The following is a 15,868-nucleotide window of genomic DNA, read 5'->3' as shown; positions in this document are numbered from 1 at the left end:
TGTGGAGCACAGTGGGCAAATTCTTCCCGGAAGGCACAGACTAATGATCTGGGATGGTCAGTATAGCTAAGGATTCATAGGGGTTAGGAGAAGGAATCTTCCTCTCCAATATGGAGCAGCAGCCAAGTTTCCCTACAGCCCTGAGGCAATGATTCATGGACATGTGTAGTGGTGGATCTGCTGGGCCTAGTCCCACTCATGCCCCAAACTCCTTCTGCCTGGCAGAAGGCTGGGAGGACCCACAGAGCTGTGCCGCATGGGTTCCCAAATCTTATCCCTCCTATGGTCAGTGGAACAATGCTGGGTCAGTCTGCACGGTCTCTGAGCTCGTGGGATGCAGCAGGATTTGTCGTGAGGACCAGATCCTCAAAGGTTTTTAAGCTCCTTCCTTACACCGATTTCAATGGAAGTTAGCAGCCTAAATACCTTTGAGGATCTGCCCGTAAGTGAATAAACTAGGACAGAGACTAAACTTACAGTCAGGACAGATGATGTTACTCAGTCTCATGTCCTTGACACCTGGTCAGAGAAAGAGCAAGAAGTCCCTGACTGCTCCTTGGACAGGCATTGGGAAGAGAGAGCATATGAGAGGCTCTAATATAGGTGCTTTTTGGGGCACAGGACACAAAGCGCTGAGCTCATCAACATGAGCCCTTCTCCCCAAGCAACTCCAGGGTGCAAAGCTAGATGGAGAGTGAGTATTCTTGGTTTTGCACTGCAGCAATCCAGCCCTTCCCCAAGGCAGGTTAGCCGGCTGGGAAGTCAGCATGCAGCTTTCACATTGGCAGGGTTTGGCTGTTTTGGGCTGGAACAGGCTCACAGTAATGAAGGATATTAAAATGCTGCTGAAAAGATCAGGCTGTAAAGTAGAGCTGCCTCTGTATGCAAGCCACTTAAATAGTCTTTTCCAATATTTACATCTCATTTTTTCTTAAACAAGGGAAGTCTCATTTTGAAGAGGGCAGGTTTCCATTTTTGCCCGAGCCTGGCTCCCATCTGCAGAGATTCAGAGTTAGATTGTGACTGATACAGGGGGAGCTCAAAGATGGATTGTGCTGCATGTTCCAGTGGCATCCAGGTAGAATGCACCGACTGTGATGCTGCCTGTTCCAGGACAAATGGATGTCCTAGCTTTTCCATGGGGGTATGCCCCCTATTCTTGGCACAATCTTGGAGCCACTACAGTGGCTGCAAAGTGGGAATCCTCAGGGGTGAGGGGGCATACCTGCCTGGTTTATGACTGCTTTACATCACCAGAGCTGTGCAAAGCAACCATAGCAGGAGCCACAATCTGGCCCCAGATATTTAGTCTGTGCCTCTTCTACCAAGAGCAAAGATCTCACGTCTGTGGCAGCCAGTGACATGGGGTTTGGGGCATGGGTGTTCCTCTAGACAACAAAACTGACCACAAGTATCGAACACAAGAGAAGCCTGAGGCTGTGAAAATAACTGTAGCCAGAATCCTTGGACTCGGCTCATAGCTGCCCCTGCCCCTTGCTTAGCCATATGTCCCACCACAAAGGAGGTGTAAATCATTACTGCCTCAAACAGAAGCCTTTACCCTCCCCTAGGTGTAAATGAAACACAAGGGGCAGAGCAATGGCTAATCAGCCCCCTTGTTGCCAGATGAACAAACAATGGCAGCATCCTCTCTTCTTCAAATGCCCTTGTTATTCTTAAGTGTGGTCAAGGTGGAATTCAAAAGGGAAGATACCAGCCCAGCGGGCACACACTATATTGCAGCTCCAAGTGTAATATCAATTCAGTGCACAATATGGCACGCTCTGTCTGCTGGCCCAGTGGGTTTTCTATCATACGAACATAAAAATAGCCAGACTGGATCAGACCAAAGATAGTTAAGACCAAAGCAGATTGTGAAGAACTTCAAAAAGATCTCACAAAATTAAGTGATTGGGCAACAAAATGGCAAATGAAATTTCGTGTGGATAAATGTAAAGTAATGCACATTGGAAAAAATAACCCCAACTATACATACAATATGATGGGGGCTAATTTAGCTACAACGAGTCAAGAAAAAGATCTTGCCATCATTGTGGATAGTTCTCTGAAGATGTCCACGCAGTGCGCAGAGGCAGTTAAAAAAGCAAACAGGATGTTAGGAATAATTAAAAAGGGGATAGAGAATAAGACTGAGAATATATTCTTGCCCTTATATAAATCCATGGTACACCTACATCTCGAATACTGTGTACAGATGTGGTCTCCTCACCTCAAAAAAGATATTCTAGCACTAGAAAAGATTCAGAATAGGGCAACTAAAATGATTAGGGGTTTGGAGAGGGTCCCATATGAGGAAAGATTAAAGAGGCTAGGACTCTTCAGCTTGGAAAAGAGGAGACTAAGGGGGATATGATAGGGGTATATAAAATCTTGAGTGATGTGGAGAAAGTGGATAAGGAAAAGTTATTTACTTATTCCCATAATACAAGAACTAGGGGTCACCAAATGAAATTAATAGGTAGCAGGTTTAAAACAAATAAAAGGAAGTTCTTCACACAGCACACAGTCAACTTGTGGAACTCCTTACCTGAGGAGGTTATGAAGGCGAGGACTATAACAATGTTTAAAAGGGAACTGGATAAATTCATGGTGGCTAAGTCCATAAATGGCTATTAGCCAAGAAGGGTAAAGAATGGTGTCCCAAGCCTCTGTTCATCAGAGGATGGAGATGGATGGCAGGAGAGAGATCACTTGATCATTGCCTGTTAGCTTCAGTCCCTCTGGGGCACCTGGCATTGGCCACTGTCGGTAGACAGATACTGGGCTAGATGGACCTTTGGTCTAACCCGGTATGGCCGTTCTTATGTTCTTATGTAAAGCTCAAATCTTAGCTTGAGTCACCACTGAAAGGGCATTTGGCAGCCTCACTCTAGTCCATTTTTGTGCACAACGTAGAACCCCCAGACAAGCTGTCACAATTAGCAGCCTCTGTTCTAGAAAGCCTCAGTCAATACCAACACAGTCAGTTTTGTGGGCCAGGATTCAGGCGCATGCAGAGCTGTGCAGACAAATTGGCGTAGGACATGCTGTACCAGCGCAATATCTGATCTAAGACTACGTCTACATTGCAGCTTATGTTGGCAGAACTTGTATCGCTCAGAGGTGTGAATAAACCCCTCTCCTCAAATATCATGAACAAACAATGGCTGCATCCTCTCTTCTTCAAATGCCCTTGTTATTCTTACGTGGATGACATTTTCAAAGGAGTTTAAGAGAATAGGCACCAAAATCACATTCAATTTCAATGGGATTCGGAGACCTAACTCCCTAACGCTTCTTTGAAAACCCCAGCCTAAAATTATAACCACAGCTGTTAACATGCAAAAGCTGTTTAGCTGTAGCTCCTCATGATTGCTTTTTAATTTACTGTAACAAGGGTGACATTACTTTCCCTCCAGTATCTTTGTATTAATTCCAGTAGAATCCACTGTCGGCCTTATTTACTTGTGGAGGTATAAAGGCCTCTATGATTTATCAAAACGACCTCAAGTTCAGCACCATTTCTGTCTCCTCATTAATGGCCAGACCCTGCACCTCTGAATTTAAGGGGAGTTTTACTACTGACTTTAATGGGAGCAGGATCGGGGTCACGGGCTATGACAAAGCAGTGTTGTCACTTTCTTTGAAGAGTTTTCAGTGGAGAAACAAATTTACTAGCTGTTTACTAGCTTGTTCATTATTTTGAGTTAGAAATGAATGCAGGAGAGCTCTGCAAAAACATAACTCAAGTAACCCAAACCTTAGGTTTGAAAGAAGAAACTCTCAAGAGTATTAATCAGAGTCTCAGCCATCACTTTAAATATAACTTCATCGCATTAAGCTAACCTGAATTCTCCATTCTCGGCCATGAAGCCGCACTAGCAATCCAACTAGGTGAACTTCATAGGAACAGTTCCAGATGGGTACAGGTAGGAACTAAATGTATCGCTTGCAGTGCAAGTTAGACTGAAGTTCTCAAAAACAAATGATGTCAGCAGCCTGTGACTTTTATCCCATTGAGGAAATTTCCTGCGTACAGTGCCTGAAACTTCTCCTGGCAGACGCCATTGCTTCTTTTGGAAAATGTTTCTTGTTATTGGGCATCTAGCATCCCAAAAGTTGGAAGACCCACCATATAGAGCACTGATGCACTAGACAGTGCATAGTTAGACAGGGACCCAGGACAGGGACAAACGGCATGAGAGAGCTGCCAGGAGCTACATTACTGTGCACATTCATCAAGGGTTGTGATGACCTCATGGTAACCATGAAAACAGAGCTTTAATGGTTTGTGTGGTCACCAACACACGTGTTTAGCTATATTCCCCGTTTGCCTGTGTTATCTTTTATATTTGAAGGACATCCTAAAATTGCATCTGGAGGATACATTTTTTTAGTCAAATTATGTCTAAAATGTCCCCATGCCTTCAAACTCATGCATGTTTCTTCTTTGTGAAATCTTGTTTTAAGAGAAAAAGATGGGAGTGGGGCAACAGAAAATGAACATTTTTGACTGATAGGATTCCTGGGTACAAATACATTACAGTCAGTTCTGCAATGACTGGATGAGTTATTTTAGACCCACAAGGCATTTCCCTGCTCAAGTCTGAAAATCATCTACACATTTTTTTCCTTTTGTTTTTCCAGTTTTTCCTCTACAAAACAAAACTGTCCCAGCAATTGTAACCCATGTGCTTTATGCTTCAGCATTTGACTTTGTTCTTCCAGAGGGAAGGGACAAGAATCTTCTTAGTTGGATACTCAATATCTGATGAGAACAGGGTAGGGTGTGGCAGTTACTGGATGTGCTCATAAGTTTTCATTGTGGGCACCTCACCTGGCAGGTCATACCCTAGCCAACCTCTGAGAGAAGAGTGCAATCACAGTGCAAGGGGAGGTAAGGTTATAAATACAGGAGTTAAAGACAAGCCTGTGGACTCAGTGGCTGATTGACACAGGACCAAGAAATGAGTCTGCTGTGGTCCCAATGCCTGTGGATATAGGTCAGCGCTATTCCAACTTTCCTTACTAGGGAAGCGTCCACTAAGATACCAGTTGGTGTTTTATGGAGTTAAGCTGAGGTGCAGGAAGAAGGTACAGAATATTGCATGAGCATTCTCACACCTGTCTCCATTACACAGTAAACATGTGGCAGGGCAGCATTTTCTCTGGAATTTTAATAATACTGTAATCTTCGTAAAAATCCTGGATTAGCCTGCAAGCATAAGGAATAACCCACAATAGAGAAAGACCATGTACAAGCCTATGCACAGCTCAGCATACAGATGGCATCACAAGACACTTTCCCTCACATGTGAACACCATAACCATAGGATCCTTACAGTATGCATGTGGGGCAGTGGGGCTTATGGTTCACCATTCCCTGGTTAGTGTTTTTGTGGATGAGAAATTAAGAAAATAATTTTGATGCATGTATACAAACACTAATTAATTGTCCAGTAGCTGTAGTGACACTGGAAAGCTAGGGAAACTGAATGTAACAATGAAGGTCTTGTTAATTAACAGCCTTTATTGGACTAATCTTTGACAACTGTGACTTATTACTAGAATGAAGCCTGAGCCACAGAGCAGCAGAGATCACTCACATGATGGGTAATTTCAGCTCAGTGGGTTTGACTGAGGTCATTCTAGACCAAGGTCCAAGTGTAAACTGTCTTTGGATCCAGGATTTTGGATTCACTCCATCACTACTTCCTACCAAATGAATTTTTAACCCCCTGAAAAATGGATGCCTTGGGACTATCATGATAAGCACATTAGAAACAGAGTCAGTGTCAGCAAACCTAGACGTAACAATAGTATTTAAAATCTCTCCTATCCTCGAGTAAAACATACACTAATTTAAAACTTCAGAAAATTATTTCCTTTGTTTAACTATATATATTTTACAGGGTCAGATTCTCACCTCAGAGAAATGAGGTGACAGTGTCGCCCTAATGAAGTCATTAGGAGTTTGCCACTGACTTCCATGGGGCTAGGATTTCAACATTGGGACATAGAGGGCACTGCTACAGATCCACTTTCATATTTGTGCATGTTGGCAAGGTAGTGGATTCTCCACATGATGTAGGGTGATTAAAATCTGGCCAATACTATCCAGCTGTTTATGCACTGATTAGCAGAAGGTTCTCCAGTATCAAAGCATATCCAAAGGCTACCTGCTCAGTGTTTTCTCTCATCACTTTGTTAAGACATCTTTCTATGCTAATATTTCATTTCCCCATCTCTTCTCCCCCTCCCCACCCCTGTCATCTGTATGTAATACAGAGGGATGCAACTTCTGGAGAACGGCTGGCACATCTCAGCTTCAGAAGGCTGCTGCCATGAACTGCAGAGCCAACAGAGTGTCTTTGCTATTTTTATAAGAGTTTTTCCCCCCCATTCTCGTTGGAGCCCTCTGGATCCCATCATTTTCTCTCGGGTTACAACCCTTCATCCTTGAGGCCCATATCACAGAGACCATCCTTCTCCTTGGGAGCAGGACACCCTGGAGAATCCACCTGTGCCAGTTTTCAATGAGCCAGACAGGTCACCCTTCTTGCTCTCCCAACTCTTGTGACAAGAGACCAGGAGTGGGAGTTGACCCTGGGTTTCTAGCCTGGCAACACTGTGCATTATCCCTATCCAAAAGGCACCCCGTCCCTTTCCGAGCAATGGCTTTCAGTGCCTGAGTTATTCTGCAATCTTAGTCTCTTGGTGTTATGAGAAGACTGAGATAGACAGACATTCCTAGACCTCAACGGATGACAAACAGGAGTTTTGAGGTGAGTTAGCATTTCCTGCATTCTAGATAACTCAGCATGCACAACATACAGCATACTGAGAGGAGACACAAGAGAACAGGCATGCAATTAATGAATGACAGTTCTTGTGAGCCCCTACTTCCCCTGAGCATTCCTTAATCCCAAGAATGGTCCCTCTGATGTCAATGGGATTATTTGGGAGAATGAAGATTGCTTATGTGATTAAGTGTGATCCACACATGGTAATACTTGGTGGTTGGCAATAATTAAGAAAGCAGTCTTGCCACTGCTCCTCACGCGGAATTCTCATTGACGTCAATGGGATTTCTTCACACAAGGAAGGCTGCAGGATTAGGAATTAAAACTATTGTTTTAAAAAAATAACTCATCTGTAGACAAGAAGGCCCACCCCATGCCTTATTTACTAATAAATAACAATATTGCCTGCCCCCTTGCAGATTTGTGTACAGGATTTTATTAATAGGAACTTGCCTGACCTGCAATGGAAATGAAAGAAAAGAGGCAGAATTCCTGATAGCACGAAGTGTGATAATGTAAGTTTTAAGTAGAGATGAACATGAACCAGGACCACAGATCCAGCCCCCTTGTTCATCCCTATCAAACTTTCAGAAGCTTAGCTATGGACCCTCTACTAGATTTCAAATGTCAGGGCTCAGGCCCATCTTTAATTGTAAGGAAAAATCAGCATCAGATTGGCACGGCATCCCATGCAACTAAAAAGGGCCCAACTTTGCTCTCATTGAAGTCAAAGTTAACACCTCCCCTGGACTTCAACTGGTCAGCTCCCAATGACTTCAGCCTTTGCATGCTCAGCTAGCTAAGGGCCCCAGCATAGTCGGAATTACTCCTCTGGAGCATTTTCAAGAAGATTTATTTTAAAAGGCATTCTCATTCTGACAATGAAGGAAGTTGAAATATATTTATTAAATTGATTCATTTTCAGACAGGACATAAAATGAGCAGGAGCCAGCAAATGCCATGCCATTAAAATCTCACTTTAAAAAAAAAAAAAATCTCAGTGGTTTAGATAAGCACGGTGGCCTTGTTAAAACTGGAAACAATAAAACATCAAAGTAGTACACATCTTACCAGGTCTGTCCTCTAAATGTGGACTCTTAATCCTGTAGTCCCATTGGGATGGATGGGAATTTTGCTTGAGAAAGGACTGAAGGATTGAGCCTATAACTTGGCATTTTGGGACTCCGAAAAAATAGCTGTTAGTTGTGACGCCTCATTTTGAGTACAGGAGGTGCTGAAGGACATCTGGTGGGTTAGGATTGTCCTTGTTTTTAGTGGCTTTCATCACAGCAGTTGACATTCTTGGTTTTATTGTCAATTTCTTAATCAAAGAATTTGATCATTCAAAAAGGGAAATAGGAGAAGATTCTTTAGGAAGTTTACAAAAGAACTGTGCTCCAGGAGTACAGGTGTTCTATGATTGGTTTCACTCCAGACCATAAATAGGTCTGGGCTCTTTGGAGGTTGCCTCATGTCAATGAGAATCCATGATCAACTCAGATACTCTGCAAGGTCTGCTGTGGAGAGAGTTTTCTGAAGATAGTTTTAAGCTGGGTTTCTTTGGTAAGACTTAAACTGCAGGTATCCTCTTTCCTCTCCACTCAGGACCATTGCCTGTTCTTTGTCCTATCTCCTGGATCTTAGCGTAGCAAGTTGATCCTGCTCTCAGCTAAGAAAACCACCATTGCTGTGTCTCTTGCAAAAATTCTGCATGCCCACAAAATGTGCAACAGTAATTAGACCTACTCTACACAGAAATATGTGCCTCGCCTGCTTTTCTAAAAGTCAGACTGAGATCTTGGGCCATACTCAGAGACTGCATCTCCTGCATTCTGGTCCCTTACCTGATGTTCTTCTGGTTGGTGAGTGCTTGGTTTTGATGAATGACGTGTGAATGCTGCAAAAGGTATAGAAGTTCAGTTAAGCATCAAAGGGACAAGTTCCAGCCTCAGATGTGCACATGTAGTTTTTGCTGAAATCTGGGGGAGCTGCACATGCACATTAGTGGGCAGAATTTGGTCCTGAGAATTTAGCTGCTTATTATCCAAAACCTCACCTGAATCTTTGTCTTGAAATCAGTTTGCAAATCTCATGAGAAGAGACTTTTAAACAAGACAGATTAACAATAGTCAACACCTGCCCAGCAGATTAGTGCTTTTCATCCACGATGCTCAGTTACTTACAACCACTAACTAATTCCAGCAACACTCCTACAAGGTGGTTCTATTGTTACCATTTTAAAGCTCGGCAAACGGAGGGTCAGAGAATGTAAGTGACTCAGCCAAGATCCTCAGAGGTAACTATGTGAATTCAACCCAGGAATCTTGACTCCCAGTCCGAAGCTCTAGCCTCTAGACTCTACTGCCTCTTTTTCCAGTACTCTGTGGTAATGGTCAGGTCAGAAATAGCATAAGCAAAGCCTCTCTCATGGCATTTCATTGTTAATGCTTCTGGTGCTGACTGAAATTAAGAGCAGACAAAGGCAACATTTGAGATAGAAAAGAAAGATGGTTAGACGAGCTTTTCCAAACTTCACGGTCAGGGTTTGGTCTGGTCAAAGGTGCGAACTATGTAAACTAGTTTGCTCACCCCTCATTCTGATGTCCATCCTCCTGTGCTCCCTTGCACACACAGAGCTCTCCCCTGAAACGTTTGTGCAGGCTCGTCCCAGTCTTGTCAATTAAACTAACAGCTTAGGGCTCAGTTGTGCCCGACAGGCTCAGCCCTGCCTTGCGAGAGAAGTGGAGAAGCACCACCTCAGGGAGGGACTGTGTAGTCCCTCCTAACACTCCTGGAGCACAGCACCCCCAAAGGAATGGGGAAGTCTCACCCACCTACACCTGTGCACCCCTTCCAGAGCTGCCAGGGGCACAGTGGGAGTGTGCCTGCTGAACTATCCCTTAGGATGGTGCAGTGAGCTCCCTCCTCCCCACTTGACTAGTTCTGCTAGCTAGTGATGCACAGAGGTTGGTGTGGCCTGCAAGAAGGGGCTACAATCATGCCTGGACTCTGCTGAGGCAAGGGGCACAAAATGGGGCAGGAAAGAATCCTGTGGCACCTTATTGACAAACAGACGTACTGGAGCATGAGCTTTTGTGGGTGAATACCCACTTCATTGGATGCATGTAGTGGCAGTCACTCTGTGTCCTCCCCCCACTGCAAACATGCGCAGGGGGATCCAGGCACAGTATGGCCTTTAACATTGGACGGTTTGCTCATGTGCACCTTTCCTGTTTCCAAATAAAGCTGCCCACACCTAAGTAATGTTCCTAGCATGGGCTGCTAAACCTGACCAGCCCAGTGAGCCACAAAGTGCTGCTCCTCCCCTTCCAGTGCTGCTGAAGTCTGTGCAAGTCTAGCACATGGACTACTTGGATAACACAAGCCATGAGACGGCCAGAGTGTGGCTGCTTATATGAGGTTATGTCTAGTCACTGGAACTGGTTGAGATTTTTTTCACTGAAAAGGGTTTTGATGATACAAAATGACTTTTTGAGTGATACGTTCTAAATGTCTCGATGCTTCATTGGAATGAAAAAACTGGGTTTGATTACAATCAAAGTGAAGGTGGTTTGTTTTTTCCTTCTCTTTCCCCTTTTTTTCCTTCCCCCACTTCTCCAATGGGAGGGAAAAAGGAAGAGAAAGAGAGGGGGAGAGAGACCCCAGATTTTCACTTTGCTTAAAAGCAAATGGAAAATTTGCACTTATTTCAATAAGAAAATTACAAATTTCAGCACACATTTGTGTAAGAAAATGAACTTTTTCTTGAAATTGTGCATGGAAGAGGTTTCAGATGTTTTGACCGGTCCCATTATTCAGAATGACATACAAAGGCAGCTTGCAGGAACACCACAGTAAAGAGGAGAGGAAAAGTTCCTAGGATATCAGGACAGACAGGATGAGAGTTTGGACCAGGGACAGGGTTGTCAGCGTAACTCTTGAGAATGCCAATGAGATGGATTTTGTGAATAGGTGACAGGACACACATCATGTGGAAGGGGGAAACAAATTGAGAAGAGGTAATAATAGTGACCAGATTTTAAATAAAACCTGGATTATCGAATAGCTAAAACCCTTTTTCTGAATTTGCATCTGATCGCAATAGAAGTCTGTGGTGAACCTGGGTAAAATTTTCAAATGGGACCCTAAAATAATACATTCACAAAGTTCGCTCATATAACAACATTTATACACACAAATCAGGCCCCTGCGCATCTAATCACCCAATTTGCAGGTGCAATGTTACAGGCAGGGTTGCAAGTCTGGCCCTTAATCTGTTTGCATGTTAATGGAGTATCAGGGTTTGTTTGTTTCAGTCTGCTTAACATGCAAACTTTATTGTGTGCTAACCCTCAAAAGGCATCAGCCCAGGTTAGGGACTAAATACATCCTTAATACTGATTTTGGTAAGCTTGGCCTTATAATTTCTGCAAAAAAAGGACACCTGAAATTGGAAGACTGTTCTTCCCTTGAACTACAGCTTGACCACATTTGTTCAGTCTTTATGGGAAAGGAGAAAGAGAGGCTAGATTCTCAGTGGGTCAGAGTCATTGTAGCTCCATAGAACTCTTGGCATCTAAGCCAATACACAACAGCTGACATCCTGGCTCCAAGCATCTGTATGTATCAAGGTTCAACACAAGACATACAACAAATCCTCAGGGACAGATCCTCAGCTGGTGTAAAACTAGCCTGGCTCTTTTGGAGACACACCAGGTTGCACCAGATGAGAATCTAATCCATCATGTCTGTTGAAATCATCCACCTCTGAAATGTGGAAAGTATCGGAAGTAACAATAGGCCGAAATTACTATTTTATGACAAAGTGGCTAATTAGAATGGTTTCAAAGCTGCTAACAAGATTACACTTTAAATGCATACATGAATATTACTACCATTGAACACTGCTATCAGTACTGAAAACAGAGAACGTAGCCATGGAGAAATGCTTGGTCTAGCTTTTCAGTCCCATTTTAAAGCCAGCTCCTCCTTTAAGTGAGCAAGTAAGATAATACTCAGAAAACGGGTGCCAGTACAAGCCCTGTTCATAACATTGTTTCAATGAAGCTAAGTAAGATGGACTTCAAAGAAACCTGCATTTTTTATTCACCCTTGGCATCAGGTACTACAGAGATGAAAGTTATAGTTAGTATTTAGAGGCATTTGTTTAAGAATCCACAGGTTCTTTACCTGGAATCTTTCACATTTTTTTTAAACTGAGACTTGTAGGTCAACAGAGAAGCAGACAGAAACATATCACTCCTGGATATCTAAAAACTGGATTATAGAAGGGGAAATGAAAGCAGAGGTGACTACCTGAATAGGGTATTGCAAATAACTAGCTGTGCAATGTAAGGTGTCTGGGGGGTCTTTTCTAATAGAACTGGTACCTACCATAAGTATTGATCACAGGGTATCCTAGAGCAGTGTTTCTCAACCAGGAGCTTGTGTACGCCCAGTCTTCCAGGGGGTACATCAGCTCATCTAGATCTTTGCTTAGTTTTACAACAGGCCACAGAAAAGCACTAGCAAAATCAGTAGAAACTAAAATCAAAACGAGAAAGCCATTTTTCAGTAATAGTGTGCTGTTTTGTATTTTAATGTCTGATTTTGTAAGCAGGTGAGGCGAAAATTGGGGATACCCAACACAAATCAGACTCCTTGTGGTGTGGCGGTGACCCCACCCCCATGGGGGAGGGGGCTAGAGTAGGCCAGAGCGGCCATGCAGGCCAGCAGCCAATCAGGAAAGGGCTTACTGAGAACCAATGAGGGCTGAGATTGGAGCCAGCCAATCAGGGCTCAGCTTGGTCCTATATAAAGGCTGCCCAGAAGAGCAGCAGGGAGTATCTCTCAGACCTTCAGAGTGGGAGGGCGGTCTCCTGAGTGAGGAGACCAGCACCAGGGACAGCGCAGTGCTGGGCAGGCTTTGGGAAGTAGAAGAGAACTCCAGCCCACTACCTGCCAGGCTGCAGGCCCTGAGGGAAGAAGGGCCTAGCCAGTGCAAAGGGGCCAAAGGGGAAGCGGCCCAAGGAGAGAGGTGCACAAGGAGAGAGAAGGTGGGTAGGAAGCAGGAGTGTTGGCAGCCTTTTTGGCACCCTAGGCGGTGGAAAGTCCCGCCCCAAAATGGTGCCCCCGACAGAGGTGGTGGAAGGTTTGCGCCAGCCCTGGTAGGAAGGCTGCCACCAAATGGTCCCTGGGTTGGGACCCAGTGTAGAGGGTGGGCCTTGGTCCCCCCCTTCCCCTCTGCACAAACACTCAACCAGTGGATGTGGTGAGAGTGGACTGCTCCGGTCCCCTGACACTAGGGGTTAGATTTTGGGGTGTGGTTGACCATGGTGGCTGCGGCGCAGAGAAGGACTGCTGATAACACCAGAACCCCTGGAAGGGGGTGAGACTGGAGCAGTGGGCATTGTCAGAGGGCAATGGCCTGAAGAGGACGCTGCTGAGTGGGGAGCAACGTGGGTCCAGACAACAGCAAGGAACAGATGACAGACGGGACACCACAAGCAGAGGGCGCTTCCCATGAACTGAGCTAATTCCCAGAGGTAACCAGCGGGAGGTGCTGCGGTGGTGAGTTCCAACCCCATCACACTCCTGAAGGGTTGAGAACCACTGTCTTAGAGGATCATGCCACATCTTCATAGGTCAGGATGCCTAGTTTAGCAGCCCATATATCTGAAGTGATAGATGCTGCCATCTTGTGTTTTTAAGCCACTCTCAGAAACACAGCTTCCAACAGTCATACTTCGAGAATGACCTCAGAGCAGTGCACAACATGACTGCCTGGTGTTGTGGCATCATTTCTGAAGTACTACCTTCTGCAGTCAGCTCTTCTGACTGTCAGTGTATGGAGGCCTGCAGTGGCTGGCATACTCAGTGGTATATGTACCTCTGCACCGTCATATATACTGGATAGCTGAACCCCAATCTATTTCTGAAACATCACCTTCTAACTGTGAAAGATGCAAACAAAGTAACACTCTGCCTTAATTCACCTTACTCTGCAATGATAATATTTGAAATGGGACATATGTCGAGCATGGGAGAATGACTTTGGTTCTCCCTTAGGATTCTATCATCACCTGTGATTGATACAATCATGTCATACTTCCAGGATAGAGGAGTAAAAATACACTACAATATGTTTGAAAATTACATACCAATATTGAATGTATTTCCATTACCACAAAGAATATTTACAAAAAGCATGTTAAGATGAGCAAAACCAAAGCACCAACTACTTTATCAGCTACTTTTCAGAATAAACACCACCCCAAAACAGTACTGATATATTACACTGCCTCATCCTTAATTTTAGTTAATTGCATACCTGGTTTTCTAGTAAATTAGAAGTTGTGCTAACCACCACTCAGATTTTCCATAACTTCAATCAAGCCTCATTGCGGTATTTGCAATGGCTTTTATCTTTGTCTGTTATGTACATAGACAGCCCTATGAAAGGAAAAAAGTTACCTGACATGAAGCAGTAATTAATGAAGGTGGAAAATTTGTACAACTTCATTTTTTCAGAAAACAGATATTTGGGGGAGGGAGAGGGAGAAGGAGAGCGTCAACACAGTCTCTTGTTGACCATATAACCCCCTCAATGTTTGTTCTTCTTGTGGCTATTTTTGAGGGGGTTACAGTTCTGCAGCTGCATGCATTTGGGTTTTATCAGTAGAATGTTACAGACATAGGCGATATCCTATGGCTATTTGAGCATCGTCCCTGTTTTCATCACAAAAGTCCCTGCATCCTCATTTCCCTATGCATAAAAAGCTACATCAAGGGAAAGAAAAAGATAAGTAAAGGATGGTAATAATTCATTCCAACTAGGTTCTTTCTCACCAACGTGGGCCCTTTTGTGTCATTCAATTTTAAGCACAACAGCCTACTGCTTTCAAAGGGGAGACTGCAAAAAGAGAGATGGCACAATAATACTATTAATAATTTGTTAAGCAAAGATAGCATACCCTGTGACCCTATATTTTGTACTTTATGTATATATTTTTTGTTTTTGGTAAAGATGGACAAAAAATCCAATCTGGCTTTAAGTCAAGATGAGCTTAACTTGACTCAGCAATTTTCTCTTTTCCACAAGAATAGGCAGCATTTTAATATCTAGCCTTTTTTTTTTTAAAGTAACTCATGGAATTTAGTATACAGAATTCATGTTTTATAATAAATCTTGGTGGTGAACCTTTCACATGTACGTTGTTGAAAATGGTTCTTTATTAACACAACAGAAGCTGTGATCTATTAGCAGGTGCATCTGTTTACTTTGTAGCTGCCTGACTTTAGGATAAATCCCTCCGAATGTGGTGACGATTATGTGCAGAAACAAGGTTAAAAATATATCAAGAACAGCAATTGGCTGGATCCAATTAACCTTCCCTGCTCCCCAAACACATTCAGAAGGCTTTCCAGATCACCTTACAATTACTAGGGTTCATATTCTTTGGAGGAGGAGAAATTACATCCGAAAAGAAGCACAGGCCCTTTAAGCAGATGCTGTTAAAGAGTGTAATTCAGGTTTAGGGACCCACCAGAGATCATTAATAATGTACACAATATGTTCAAAGTAAAAAAAATGTACCTTGCTGTCATAAAGATTATTATAGAATTAATACACTAAAACAAAGCCTGCCACACACACACATAAGATTACAGGACTGAATCCATCTTTCCATCTAATTTTCTGTAATCTGCTCCCCAAGCAGTGTCACATAGACAGTCTTTTAACAAAACAAAGGATAGATGCTCACTATTAAGTGTGAAGCTGAATAAAAATGGCTGAAAAGATGTCAGGCGAGCTGGAAGGTAGCCAGCCACACCCAGTGCTAACATGGACCGTCTCAAAAATAAATTTGCTATAACAGAATGTCACCTCTATTGTCCTTGTCAATTACACAACCGATGATCAAAACAGCGCAATATTTTACAGCAGGTGGTTTAGGGGTGCGCTAGAAAAAATAATCACGGAATAATTTAAAAGGCTACCATACAGCAAACTGACAAATGTGTAGCAGTACCACCGTATTCTCAGTATTATTACAGTTATTGCT

At 43.5% G+C, this 15,868-nt stretch overlaps 1 protein-coding gene across 4 annotated transcripts in view; it reads right to left on the bottom strand.

Moving 5' to 3' along the window:
* Positions 1–15,868, bottom strand: part of RTN1 (reticulon 1) — a 206,052-nt gene that overhangs the window by 8,668 nt on the left and 181,516 nt on the right. The window lies entirely within an intron of this gene.

Source organism: Gopherus flavomarginatus, chromosome 5, assembly GCF_025201925.1.
Source record: "Gopherus flavomarginatus isolate rGopFla2 chromosome 5, rGopFla2.mat.asm, whole genome shotgun sequence".
Classification (NCBI taxonomy): domain Eukaryota; kingdom Metazoa; phylum Chordata; order Testudines; family Testudinidae; genus Gopherus; species Gopherus flavomarginatus.
Note: the sequence above shows the minus strand (reverse complement) of the source record. Positions and strands in the feature narration are given on the sequence as shown.